Source organism: Nomascus leucogenys, chromosome 13 (genome assembly GCF_006542625.1).
Source record: "Nomascus leucogenys isolate Asia chromosome 13, Asia_NLE_v1, whole genome shotgun sequence".
Lineage (NCBI taxonomy): Eukaryota > Metazoa > Chordata > Mammalia > Primates > Hylobatidae > Nomascus > Nomascus leucogenys.
In genome coordinates this window covers 4,722,286-4,735,890 of record NC_044393.1, presented here as the reverse complement: position 1 = coordinate 4,735,890, position 13,605 = coordinate 4,722,286, and positions in this window count along the sequence as shown.

Genomic DNA, 13,605 nt, shown 5'->3' with positions numbered 1-13,605 from the left:
AGAGACAGGGTTTCACCATGTTGGCCAGGTTGGTCTTGAGCTCCCAACCTCAGATGATCCACCCGCCTCAGCCTCCCCAAGTGCTGGGATTACAGGTGTGAGTCACTGTGCCAGGCCAGCAAGATGCTTTTACGGTTCTCTGTGTGTCTTTCCGTGGCTTGCTGTGTCATTGAATTTTCAAGGTGCTGTGTTAGTATGATGGTTGTAAAACCTGAGATGAGGAGAAGCCATGAGACACCAGATAAAGCCATCAGAGGGCAATGTTTTGTCAACCAATGGCTCAGAGCCCACCCTGTCCCCACCCTGCCACTAGGAACCCTTGCCCAGTTCTAGAGGGGGCAAAATCATGGATGTGTCACTGGCTAATGTCCTTGTCCAAGAGTGACCCAAAGGCAGGTAGAGTTTCCCGGAAGACCATGTTACCTGCCTTCATGGGCAGAATACATTTCTCCTTTACCTATCTAGAGAGTCTTACCCAGGCAGCTCAGAGACCCCTGTGCTCAGGCTGCTCCTGGTGGGGTGAGGGGTAGATGGCAAACACCCAGCCGAGGGTCCTGTCTCCCCTCCCCGTGAGACCCCAGGGTCCCATCATCTGGGGCGCGCTGGCTGCTTTCCCTGCCCAGCATGTCCAGCGGGCTGCCTTGATGAGCTCACCCTGGAACATACGGAGCCTCTTCACATGTTTTTCTTTTTCTCTTCTTCTTATTGAAACAATAATAGCTTGACTACAAAACTATTAATCTGGCAGTAAATTATGGGAAGTTTATTGCTATGGTTGTTTTTCAAAAATTGGCCATATTATCCCAGAGGAGGTACAATTAAACATTGAAGAATAAAAGTCACAAATGATTTGGATGGCGCCTCTTGTCTGAAGGTTTCAGAGACCGCCTATGCTTTTTCCATCAAATGCTCTGCAGGTGGCCTCAGATGCTGAGACGTGGCAGAGCTCAATCCAAGGATAACCACGAAGTTGTCTGTAGAATGATCGTGCCTCGTTCCTTGCTGTTCCCTGTTGCTCTTGCAGCCTCCTGTTTGTGTTCCAGAGCATGCTTATTGTGTGGTAGGACCTGGGAGCCACCAGCGTTCCTAAAGGTAGCTTGACCTTGACCAGCAGGCTTCCAGCATGGTCAAGATATTGCCAGAACAGCCAGGAATTGGGTAACTGATGACAGAAGAGAAGAAAATCTTGCAAATAGGCATGTGGAAGATGGTGAGAAAATGAGAGAAAAAATGACAGTGTAGGTTACAGAGGGTCCCAGTGACAGAATCCTCCCAAAAAGATGTTCAAAGAGGGAAAAGTACAGCTTGGATTCTGGAGAAGAGGGTTCTTTGCTGTGCCTGGGGTCGTGGTAGTCACAGCAATCTGGGACAGGGTGTCTACATATTTGGGGCCCCGGGATCATGCAGAATCGTGGAGAGTATAATCCCAAATAAAGGCACTGGACAACACCACTTGTAGATTTCAGGGAGGAGAGAGATGGCAGCCACTGGTGTGGTCCAGTGCAAAGAGTGGCTGAAGGTCTTAGGTAGGGGAGATGCTCCCCAGGAGAGCAGGCACTGGGGAGGGGTGTCCTGTGGTTTTAGCCAAGGTGAAGTGGAGACAAGTTTGAATAGATGCTGGGGGTCTTGAAAGCCACCCAGAGAATGTCATTTGTTCATTCCTTCCACCCACATCCACTGGGCACCCACTATATGCCAAGCACTGTGCAGGGCAGAGAGCAAACCCTGCCTTGGGCCATCCAGGCTTTGTTCTGCAGGCAGAGCCAGGGAGAGCTGATGAGTGACGGAGGGCCAAGGTGACTCTGGGTTCTAGAGAGACGCTCCAGGCACACTTCTTCCTTTCACCCGGTCATGGGTCATGTTTCCTGACCTCACATCTGGTGTTATCTTTGTGGGGAAGAATTCTTCGTCTCACTGTCTCATCCCAACTCAGGATGGGTTCCTTGGAGTAGGCGTGGAGACCGTCTATCCAGACCATCCCCTGGATGGACCTTGATTTGTGCAGGAGGGGCTCCATGAACGTCCTAGCCCCATGAGCCTGCTTTGGACGTCTGCAGATCCAGGTTAGAGCCCAGGCTTTGCCTCCAGCTCCCCTCATGACAGACCAAGTCATTTAGTGCCCTGGATTCTAACAGTAGCAGCAGCAGCAGCTCTCACCAGGGCAGTGTTCAGACTCATTCATTCCTTTCTCTTTCATCGTTGGGTCAGCCCCCTGCTCACAACCACCTTTGAAGTGGACACTATTGAGATTCTTGTTTTACAGAGGAGGAAACTGAAGACTCAAGAGGTGAAAGAAGTCGCTCGCCTCATGGCCACCCAGCCAATGTCACAGACGGGACTTAGATCTGGGGTTGCCAAGTCCTGCAGCCTTGCACCACCTCAACTAAAAGGTTGGCATGTACTGGGTGAAATGCCAGTTCGGAGTCTGTGACTGTCCTCTCCTGTTTGACATGACTGGGGATGACACTGCAGATGGAATAAAAAGCCCACCTGGCTGGCTTTTGCATCTTGCTCTTCCCTGGTAGCTTCCCAGCCCTGGAGAGCCGCAAGCAGTGAAACTGTGAAAGAGGTTGGTGTGGCTGTTCCACCGCTCTTTCTGTTCTACCTGATTCACTTCTCTCTTACCCTTCCTAAGCCAGAGCCAGGCCTGTAACTGGAAAGTGGTATCGCCTTAGTTTTTGACACTGGGATAACTATTCTGGCAAGTTTATTTCTTCTGTGAGTTTACTTTTCATCCTGATCTATCCAGTTGGTCTATAAGGACCCTGAGAGGAGCAGCTGACAGAGGAACAAGAGGAAGGAGGCAGGGCCTGGGGTTCTGGAAGGAGATGGTGGCAGTGGTGGGACAGGAGGATTTTAGTCTGCCCATCGAGGCTGCAACACGTTCCAGCTCTCTGCTTTTCTAGCATTAGGTTGTGATTAGCCTTGTGGTGAGTCCACCTGGGTCTTTCTGGAAGGTTGCTGTCCCTCCTGCTTGGGCTGTGTATCCAGGATCCTTGGAAGAAACTGTTCTGGTCAGCTCTGAGGAGAGGGAGATATCCTAGGCTTTTTCTGCACGTGGTCACCGCCAGACAGCCCCAGCTTCTTCAAGAAGGCTTCAGAGCAGCGAGAAATCATGCAGGAAAACACCTCCTGCCAGCTGTTGGGAAGCCCAGCATTCTATATGAGGATTTGTTTCATTTTTTTGGATCTTGGTAGAAATACATAAAACGATGCTCCTAAAAGACTGGGAAGATGGCTGGACTGCACAGCTGGCCAGGACCCCAGTGAAATTAAAAATAAAGAAGGAGAAATGGTGGGAAATTATTGCAAAAATATTTTCTCCGAATTGAGGAGGGCAGTAGGGAGATGAGAAGAAATAACTTATTGGAGGTTGGGGAAAGGGCAGGACTTGCTCTAATAAACATCTTACAAGAAAGCCAAGGAGTGTCTTTCTTGGATCCATAACAAGTCATGCACTCAACATGCTCCAGGAATACGGCCCAGTGGAATTAACGAAGGAATCCGCATCCTATCAACATATGGTAGCAGGCATTAACGAGCTCACACCCTAAAACCAAGCAGATGGGGCTTTGTTGGAAGAAAAAGCCTTACATTAGGTTTCAGAGGTATTAAAGGATAATGATAATAACACCTATTTTCTGCTTTGTCCAAAGCTTCCCCATCTTTGTCAATCGGACAGCAACATGAGGATCCTCAGCCATGCTTGATGGACAGGAAGCTGGTGGCTCAGCTGTGAGGCTCATAGGCCTGCCCAGGTGGATGGGGTGGGAACAGGTGCCGAACCAACGCTCCCTTCCCTGAGATCCCTTCCAGAAGAAGGCTTTTCTGTGACCTCTACATGACAATCCCTTGTTCCTATTCTCTTCTGGAGTTTGAAAACTAGGGCCAGATATGTTCCATAGGATGCCAGAGTGATCCCTCCCTCTCTACCTCCCTATCTCCAGTTCCTTCCTTCCTTCTTCTCTTCCTTCCTTCCTTCCCTCCTTCCTTCCTTGCACTGAATTAGTTGCATTTGAAAATGGAGAGAATTCGTGTTACAATCCAGATATACAACTTCTCTGGAAAAGTTAAATCTGTCAACAATGGCTGTGGTGCTCATAGTAAGACATGGCTGGATAGGGCAGGTGCTTTTCCATTGACAGTCAACCCCAGCCCACATCCATCCTCATTTCCTCCTGCCCGCCGCTCTAAGGTGTTGGAGTTTGTAACCTCAGATTCTTGGCCAGAACCCACCTGTAACCCACCTATCTGGGGCAAGCACTCTGCCAAATCTTCAAGGCAAATGAAGAAACAGAGATTGAGAGAAGGATCTGGATAACTAAAGGCGGAAGTTTTAGTTCTTGCCAGAATTTGATGAACAATATGCAATGAGGTCCACATTCAGGTTCAAGCTCATCACATTCCCAGCAAGTCCTCCACAGCTTGAATTTACATGAAACAACTTAAGAGTTTATGGGTGTAGTTCCAATCCAGCTAGACTATGTCAAGTTCAGCTAACCTGTTTGGTTATGTTAAGGGTCTTTTAAAAATATCAGTGGAAACTAAATGCTCATCAATAAAGGACTGGCTAAATAAAATGAGATATTGCATAGAGGGAACTCTAATTCGCAGTTAAGATGAATGAACTGCAGCTCTGTTGATATAAATTTAAACACACACACAAAATGATTTTCTATAATGGGAGCTGGCAAAGTACCATCCGGTGCCCGTTTTTGTAAATAAAGTTTTATTGGCACACATCCATACCCATTTGTTTACATAGCGTATGTGGCTGCTTTCACACACAGTGGCAGAGCTGAGTAGTTGCAACAGAGACCATATGGTCCGCAAAGCCGAAAATGTTTCTCAGCGGGCCATTTACAGAAAAATATTTGCTCTCCACTACCCTATGTTATTTGGAATACATACATACATATGTATGTATACGTATGTGTGTGTATACACACACACAGAGATATTTAAGTTCATGGCACAGGTTGATTTTGAGTGGTGGTCCAAAGTTAGATCATAAATAGCATCAAATTTTCTTGATCTGAAAATTCTATTTCTCTAGTTTAAAATAATTCTTGGAACAATATGAAGAAATGTTAACAGCCGTCAAATTTCAGTTAAGGATTCACAGGTGTTTGTTTTATTATCTTTTAACTTTTCTGTATTTAAAATGTTTTAAATAAAAAATTATTTCATAGAACAAAAAAGTTTTAGGACTGGAACAATTACACCTAAATTATAAAATTCTTAGAGTGACATTTATAATTACATGTTTAAAATGATCTACCATAAGGATCTTCTTAACTATTCGGTGTATTGTCCCTAGTTTTAGTCTACATTATATGGGAAGACAGGATTTCTTTTTCAGATTTTCTTATACTTGTATATTTTACAAATTCTCTTCTATATCTTTATAAATAGTTTCTAGGTACAACCGACAAATTATCTTAATTCAGGCACCAATTTTCCCTCGTGGTCCTGTTTCACTTGCCCTCAACACAGAAGCAACGAATAGGCCCATCCAAGAACAACAGTCAGTTATGCAACCAGTGCCTTCCAGCATGTAAATAACCCCGTCTAGGAATCCAGGAAAAATAACCAGCCCTGGGTCTCGTCCCACTTACTCAAATCACATGGACAATTTACGTCCATGAATTGGAATTTCAATTTGATCTCAGAGTTTACTTGCGGGGGCCAAGGCACATTACAGGGGGGGAGGAAGGGGAGCTGCTGAAGCTGAGAAAAACTGGAATTAAAGTCATGCAAAGCAGATGCCAGGACTAGTGGATGCCAATGCAAGGCAGGTGCTGGGTGGGGCCAGGTGACTTGGGAAGAGTGGGCTCCCCAACCTGGGCCAGCCTTTGGGCAGCTTAGGGGACAGTGGCCGAGCAGTGGGATCTGGGGTCGGCAGTTGCTCCATCTCCAGCTCTTTCAAGGAACTGAGCATGGAGTCTGGCAATTTCAACAGAATATATCTTCTTCCATACCTGAATGAGGGATTATTCTCAAACTGCTGGGCAGCCAAGTGGGCGTCTTTTGAAAACAGACTTCTGGAATTTCCCAGACTTCTTGCAAATAATCCACAGTACTTTGTTGGGGTGGAAAAACCTGAATTTCTTCCTACTATGTCTGGAATATATACAGTAAAGTCTTTATGACTTGACAGGGTGTGCCTGGCTGGGAAGACCTCTGCTCTTGGCCAGGCTGTGTGGCAATGAACTTGGTGATCTTGGGAGATTGGGCCCCTCCAAGGGTCTCTGCCTGAGGGGTGGGGGTGCTGGGAGGGTCAGGGGCCCCAGCCTTTGTCCTTAGATTTCCTACAAGTCAGATGATCTTGGACGTGGTTTGTGATCACTGCAGATGTGGCCAGGTTGGCTGCCAGCTGCTGAGAGGCTTGGTTGGAGAATGAAGGAGACCGGGAGAATGAGCAACTGGCTCTGAGACCCAGAGCAGGGCAGGAGGGGCCCCTTTCCCTGTGTGGGTGTGGCCTCCAACCGGGGGCCCTATGAGGGCCTCTGCAAAGACTCTCTGCAGCCGTATACTTCCATGACCTCACAGCCGTCTAGCCTGGCTGGGAGTGTTCATTCTTCTGGCAGCATGAAGTGTCCTTCTCCAGTTCTAATCTGTCTGCAAAGTCCTCAGACCCCAGCTTTCCACACCATCCCCCAGACCTGTCACAGCTGCCTGCCCAAATCCCCCCAGAGAAGTCTTCAGGAGAAGGGACTCAGGTCAGACATAAACCTGGGCTCGAGTCCTGCCTGCCACTTGCTAGCTCAGTGACCTCAACAAGTACTCAACTTCTCCAAAGCACACATTCCTCACCCAGGAAACAGGGATGATCACAGTTACCACCTTGTAGGGTGTGACAAACACTCAGGGACATGAGGACCAGAGTTCTGGGCCCATGGCTGGCCTGTAGCACTCAACCCAGGATGCCTCCTGAGACGAGCGATGGTTCCGGTCCTTCTCTACTGGGGAGAGGCACTTTTGCTGATGCCCTCTGTTGGCCTCTGCAGAGCCCCCCTTAGCCTCTGCCCTTCCCAACTGCGGAGGCTGCCAGGCACAGGCAAGGTCAGGGTCTGGGCCTTCCCTACCGACCCCAGCTGACAGGGGTGAGTTCCAACACCACAGCCTACCTGGGGGCCCTGGCCGGTGGCACGGCTCCCTCCTCCCTCCCCCAGTCTCGTAGACAATTCCCTTTTCACCCAGGGACCCTCTCTTGCACGCCCCACATGGCTCTGCTCACTCATACATGGAGACTTCCTCTGTGCTGACACCGTCCTATGGGCTGGGAAATGGCATTGGCCAAGGAGGCCAGGATGTTAAGGAGGAGGCATTTGAAAGAATGGAAAGGACGTACAGGCAGGGGTTAGGACCTCAGCTGAAATAGCACAGGACAGTGTCGGGGTGACTAGGCCATGCTTCAGGCAGGCTGCTCAGGGAAGGCTGCCTGGGGAGGAGGGGGCGTGTGGGCTTAAACCTAGCTGGGCAGAAGAAGGCGCTTGGCCAGGAGAGGAGGGCATGAGTTTGGGGCCTGGGGAACAGCTGCTGCAAAGACCCAGTGGAGGGTTGGGGAGGGGGACGGGGTGTGGGCAAGCCCAGGTCAGGTCCCTGAATTTTGGGGGAGGAGTCAGGATCCAACACTAAGCGCCCAGTGTGCTGGGGGTTGTTGGAAGGTCTGATTTCCACTTTAGAAAGCTCACCCCACCCCCCCACCCCCACTGGGTGGAGAATGACCTGCAGTGGGAGGGGGAGAGTAAGAGGGGAGAGAGGGTGATGGCTTGGTCTGGGGTGGGAGACCTGGAAGGAAGGGGACAGACCTCATGACTCAAGTCCAGGAATGAGTCTGCGCTCAGTCTCTCCTGCCCTTTACTGTGGGGCACACTTTCTCATTTCAGCTCAGGCTAAATTAAACTAATTTAGCTTCATGGAACCTAAGAATGAATGGATGGCCCAGTGACCCCAAAGTAGCTGAAATAAGAGAACCAAAAAGCCCTCTGCACCGAGGGCATAATGGAAGATGCTTCTGGGCCCCAACCTGCTCAGTCACAGCTGGGTTGTAATAAATGAACACATTTGGGAACTCCGTTGTATTTCGCTTCGTCAAAACAAAACAATGCAGTGTGCCACCCTGGTTCCTATTGAAAGGCACCCTGGCCCCCAGAGCTGCTCTGAATACCTAGGACTGTATTATCAGGATTTCTCAGAAATCTCTTCCAAACACAGCTGCCGCTCTTTAGGGAATGGTTGACTTTAATTATTGAGAATTACTTTAAGATTCATGTTTTTCCTCATGTTACTGAAAAGTAATCATTGCAATAATGAAGACCACATGTGTCCTGGGTCTAATTATTAAATCATTATATTGTTATATCATTCCTATTGCTTTGGCGAAAGGGTCAAATGAAAAAAGTCAGGGCATTCTTTTTCACGTTGACATTTTATATTCTATCAATACAATTCGCCCCAGCCCGAGACATGGCAGAATGGGGTGTGAGCTGGCCTGCGTGGGGGCTCGGCTTTGGCCTTCATGGCGGTTGGGTCCAGAGGGAGGTGAGCAGTGCCCCTGACTGATACACTGCCCATCGCTGCTGGACTAGGGCTGGGACTGGGCCCCAGAGCCAGGGTCTCCAGCGCTGGCAAGGGGGAGCTGCTGGGTCCTTCCTTTCGCTGGGCCTTCTCCTTGGATCCATTGGCCCTTGTAGGTACTCCTGTCTGGCCTTCCTGCTTTCCCCAAAGTCCTCAAAAAGTGTTTGGGCTCTAAAAGATAAAAACAAAACAGCAAAAGTAGAATGAGTAAATGTTTGAGTACACACCTAGAAGTTTCGATGACTTCAAGTATAGTAAACGTAGTCACTTTCCTCGTAATAAAGTTTAAGTCAGAACAAAATGAGCAAAACAGATGTGTCTTAAAATGCAAACTAAAACGTTATAAAAAAATGGTAAGGACAAATTACAGTAATTTGTGACTGTGCATGTGAGTAAAATCCTGTATAATTGAGAAAGCAAGATGATCAAAATCTTTTCAGAGATTCTTGCAGCAAAAAAAAATCTCATGTGACCTGGTAGGAGTCGTTGCAGGACTCGGCGTGGCCAGACCCAAGAGGCCCTGCAGCACCTGTCATGGGGGACTCGTGCTCTGTGTCACGTAGTAGCTGCTCAATAATTCCTCCCGGAGGGGATTGCTGATGGAGTCCTTGCTTTTCCCTGGAAACAGTGGATTGTCAAGCTCCAGACAGAGGAAACTTAATTTGATTTTGTCCCTGAGTCAGTACTGATTAAGGCTATCATAAAGCAAATTGACTGAGTTGGGGCCCATTTCAGGAGGAGCTGGGGTTGCTCTGCAGCCCAGCATGGTTCTGAGGGCCCCAGGCGGGGGAGTCTGCAGCAATGGAAGAGGGGAGGTGGGCACTCTGTTTTAACCCAGCTGTAGGTGAGAGGGTTTAGGGGCGGATGTGTGAGCCTCCAGGGTTGCAACTCTGCCTTGCCCTTTGCTCAAACCAACACGTCTGAGTTGCCATGCATTTGAAGAGTGGGTGCCATGGTTCCCAGCAGACATGTGGCTCAGGACTTGGCCAGATATGCCTGGGTGCCCATGCTGGTACCCCATGTGTGAGCCGTGTGACCCTGCATGGGGACCTCCCATCTCTGAGTCTCATCGTCTCTGCAGTTACTGTGAGGAATTCAATGTGTGCTAAATGCCTAGAAGCGTGTCCAGCACACCTTTTATGACAGGGCATGTCGGTGCACGTGGCACCGCACAGCTTGTTTCCCATCCCCTCTGCTGGGGGACAGGGGCTGAGTCAGTTACCTTTTCAGCACTCAGCAAAGAGTGTGGCACAGAGTAACCTCTCAGAGGTGGTTTGCTGAATGAGCACACCAACACTTAGCTCATGTGACCCCCAAATCCCAGCTCAGGACGGAAAAGGCAAATTGGGAGCGGGGCCAGAGCTAGGAGAGGTACAGGATGGAGAGAAGTTGCTGGGAAGGGGGGCCGAGGAAAGGCCGGGCCGGTGAAAATGGGAACGTGTTACTCAACCTCTGCCCTGCCGGGGCCTGGGGAAAAGGATGCCTGCAGCTTTATGGAGGATGGGAGGGAGCTGGCTGTGGTTGTGCGAGGGCCCTTGGGACTGTAAAGCTGCAGAAACCTGAGGAGGGTTGTCAGAGGTGTGTTGGCCTGCTGCCATTAGATTACTTTGGTTGCAAGTGATGGAAAACCAAACTCAAGTTGACTTAAACAATTAAGGGAAGTTATTGGTTCCTGTAAAGCCTGAAAAGTCCCAAAGTGGATCTAACTTCAGTTTAGCTAGATCCAGGGACACACAGCAGTGGCACCGAGGACCCACTTTCTTTCCATCTTGTTGTTTAACCTCTTACAAAGTCAGCCAGGGCATTTGCTTGTTGTCCCAACATTTGTCATTTGCAAATGGCTCTCTCTACTGCACAGGACATCATAGGAAAATCCCAGAGCAAGACGGATGGGACTGAGTCCTGGTACTGAGACTCTGGGGAGGGACAGGCTACGTCTTTGTGATTACTCAAAAGGTGAGGAGGGATGATGAAATAAGCCATTTCTAAACTGTGTTTCCCAGAGCTCAGGGTCGTCCCAGAGGAAGGGGCTGAAGTGAAAGGGAAGGAGATGGGTGAGCTTCCAATTCACTCAGAAGGGCTCCTCTTTTATCCACCTTCCATGAAAGAGTTCAGACACAGAAAGGCTCAGGGGTAAGCCTGAAACTCACCAAACCAGCTGGTCTGAAGCACATTTTACTTTGAGTGCTCACTGTGTGCTCTGTTGAGTGTATTAACGGCTTCATAGCAACCCAGGAAGTGGATGTTATTACAACCCTCCCTTTACCTATGAGAAAGTGGAGGCCCAGTTAGCTAGTGGTAAAGCCAGAAAATCTGACTCCAAAGCCTGTGGGACAAACCCATCTCTCCACCGAGCCATCTTTTGTACACAGCCGCCCTTTTAAACACAGATGCAGTAATGCACACAGTAGGTGTTCAGCAAGTGTTTCTTGACTGAATGACTGACTGCAGGTCTGCCTGGGTCCATGGCTCATGCTCTTTGTACACTTCATTTCTCTCAAGTAGGACAATGTTTAGCATTCCTCCAAAGAACCCTGCTGTCATATTTGGGAGTTAAGAAGTACAGTTCTTTCCTGTTTTTGTAATTACAGGATGACCCCAGGTCCATTTTCCAGGAATTCTTTGGAATTGAGAGGGATCAAACTATGAAGGAATGCTGAAAAGCCTTAGAATTGGTTTCTGTCTGCATCCCACCTCTTGCAAACCCCTAGTTATTAAACACTGTAATTCTTGCATCTATAGGAGACCTTTCCCCAGTTAGTAAATAGATATGCCTGACTGCAGTCACTTGACTTGGCTGACTCATTCATTCCTTCACTCACTTATTCACTCATTCCTTCACTCACTCATTCACTCATTCCCTCACTCATTCCTTCACTCATTCATTCCTTCACTCATTCATTCATTCTTTCACTCATTCATTCACCCATTCACATATTCACTTATTCATTCACTCACTCATTTGCTCATTTATTCACTCACTCATTCCCTCACTCATTCACTCATTCATTCACTCATTCACTCATTCTTTCACTCATTCACTCATTCTTTCACTCATTCACTCATTTATTCCTTCACTCATTCACCCACTCATTCATTCACCCACTCATTCATTCATTCCTTCACTCATTCATTCCCCCATTCACTTATTCACTCATTCACTAAGTCATTATGACTAAGTCATTCATTAATTCACCCATTCCCTAATTTATTCACTCATTCACTCGCTCTTTCACTCATTCACTCATTCCTTCACTCATTCATTCACCCATTCACTTATTTATTCACTTATTCACTCATTCACTCATTCATTCATTCACTCACTCACTCATTCACTCACTCACTCACTCATTTACTCATTCATTCACTCATTCAGTCATTCATTCAGTCATTCATTCCTTCACACACTCATTCATTCACCCGCCTATTCATTCATTCGCCCACTCATTCATTCACTCACTCATTGATTCCTTCTTTCATTCACCCACTCATTCATTCATTCGCCCACTTATTCATTCATTCACTCGTTCACTCATGAGTCCTTCACACACTCATTCATTTACCCACTCATTTATTCATTCGCCCACTCATTCGTTCATCACCCACTCATTCATTCATTCCTTCACTGATTCATTCATTCCCCCATTCACTTATTGATTCATTCATTCACCCATTCACTAATTTATTCCCTCATTCACTAATTTATTCCTACATTCACTAATTTATTCCTTCCTTCATTCACTCACTCATTCAATCACTCATTCACACAGACATTCATTCATTCTCTCACTCAGTATATTCATTCTCTCACTCAGGCATTCATTCACTCAGTCACTCATTCATTCAACCCCTCATGTATTCAGATATTTTATAGAGCAGCTCCAGATGTTCATTACAGTTGTGGGTGCTGTAGAACGTCATGTTGAACAAGGTAGGTCCCTGTTGTCATAGAACTAACTGCCCACAGAGGGCACTGGACCTGCAGACCAATAAGCAATGCTAATGGTGGCACCAGCAGAGGGTGAGGGGTGCACTGGCAGTAGTTCCAGCAGGACCTGCCTTTCTGGGCATCACAGGAAGAGATCACCCTGTGGAGGAAGGGAGTTACCCAGGCAAGGGGAGCGAGGTTGGAGGGAATGGAGAGAAGTGTTCATGTTCCAGGCAGAGGGTACAACAGGGGCAAAGAGCAGCTGGACGTGGGTTCCAGAAATGGAAAGCAGCAGTGAAGTGGGAACACGGGAGGGAGCCAAGGGAGCGCAGGGTCCTTGCCATAGTGTCAGGGCTGCGGTATCACGAGCCATCTCCAGTTGCTTCTCTCATGCTTGGATGTGTAAGTCTTGCATTCCTGACAGCTGCAAGCCCTACAGGAACTGAAGGTAGGTCATTCCCCTCAGGAATGCTGCAAAGAGCAGGAGCATGGCCCTGGGGAAAGGAGGATCCCACGGGACCCACCTGGGTACCAGTCAGGGGACCCAGGCCCCCATCATGTCCCAACAGCCCCACAGACCTGGCCCTCTGGAAAAGCAATGGTTTGGTGAAGTGTCAACAGCATAGCCCAGGAAGATTCTGGAGATACCTAAAGGAAAGCAGCATGGGTGTAGGTGAGCACCTGTTTCTCAAAGCCAGGGGGTGCCAAATGTTATGGTGGAAGCATCTGGAAGCTGTGGATTGAGACACAAGAGCAAAAATGAGATGAACTCAGTGCAGTCCAGACTCTCCTGTCCCCTGCCCACAACCCCCAGGGCGCTCAGTGGAGACGGACCCCTGCAGGTCCTTGAAAACCAAGGAGTGGCTCAATAAGTAGGTCGATTTGCATTTAATAGGGGCACAAATTGCAGCAACAACTAACCATGGTGACAAGCAATTATATTCGGCTGAAATTAAAAATGAAGATAAAAGAAGGAACACATAAGAAATTCAGACATTTCCTTCTTGGTCATGGGGATAGAGGGAGGATGACAGACAGAGCTCTGGCTCACAAGAACTCACACTTGGTTGAATTCAAGGCTGTCACTGTCCTGA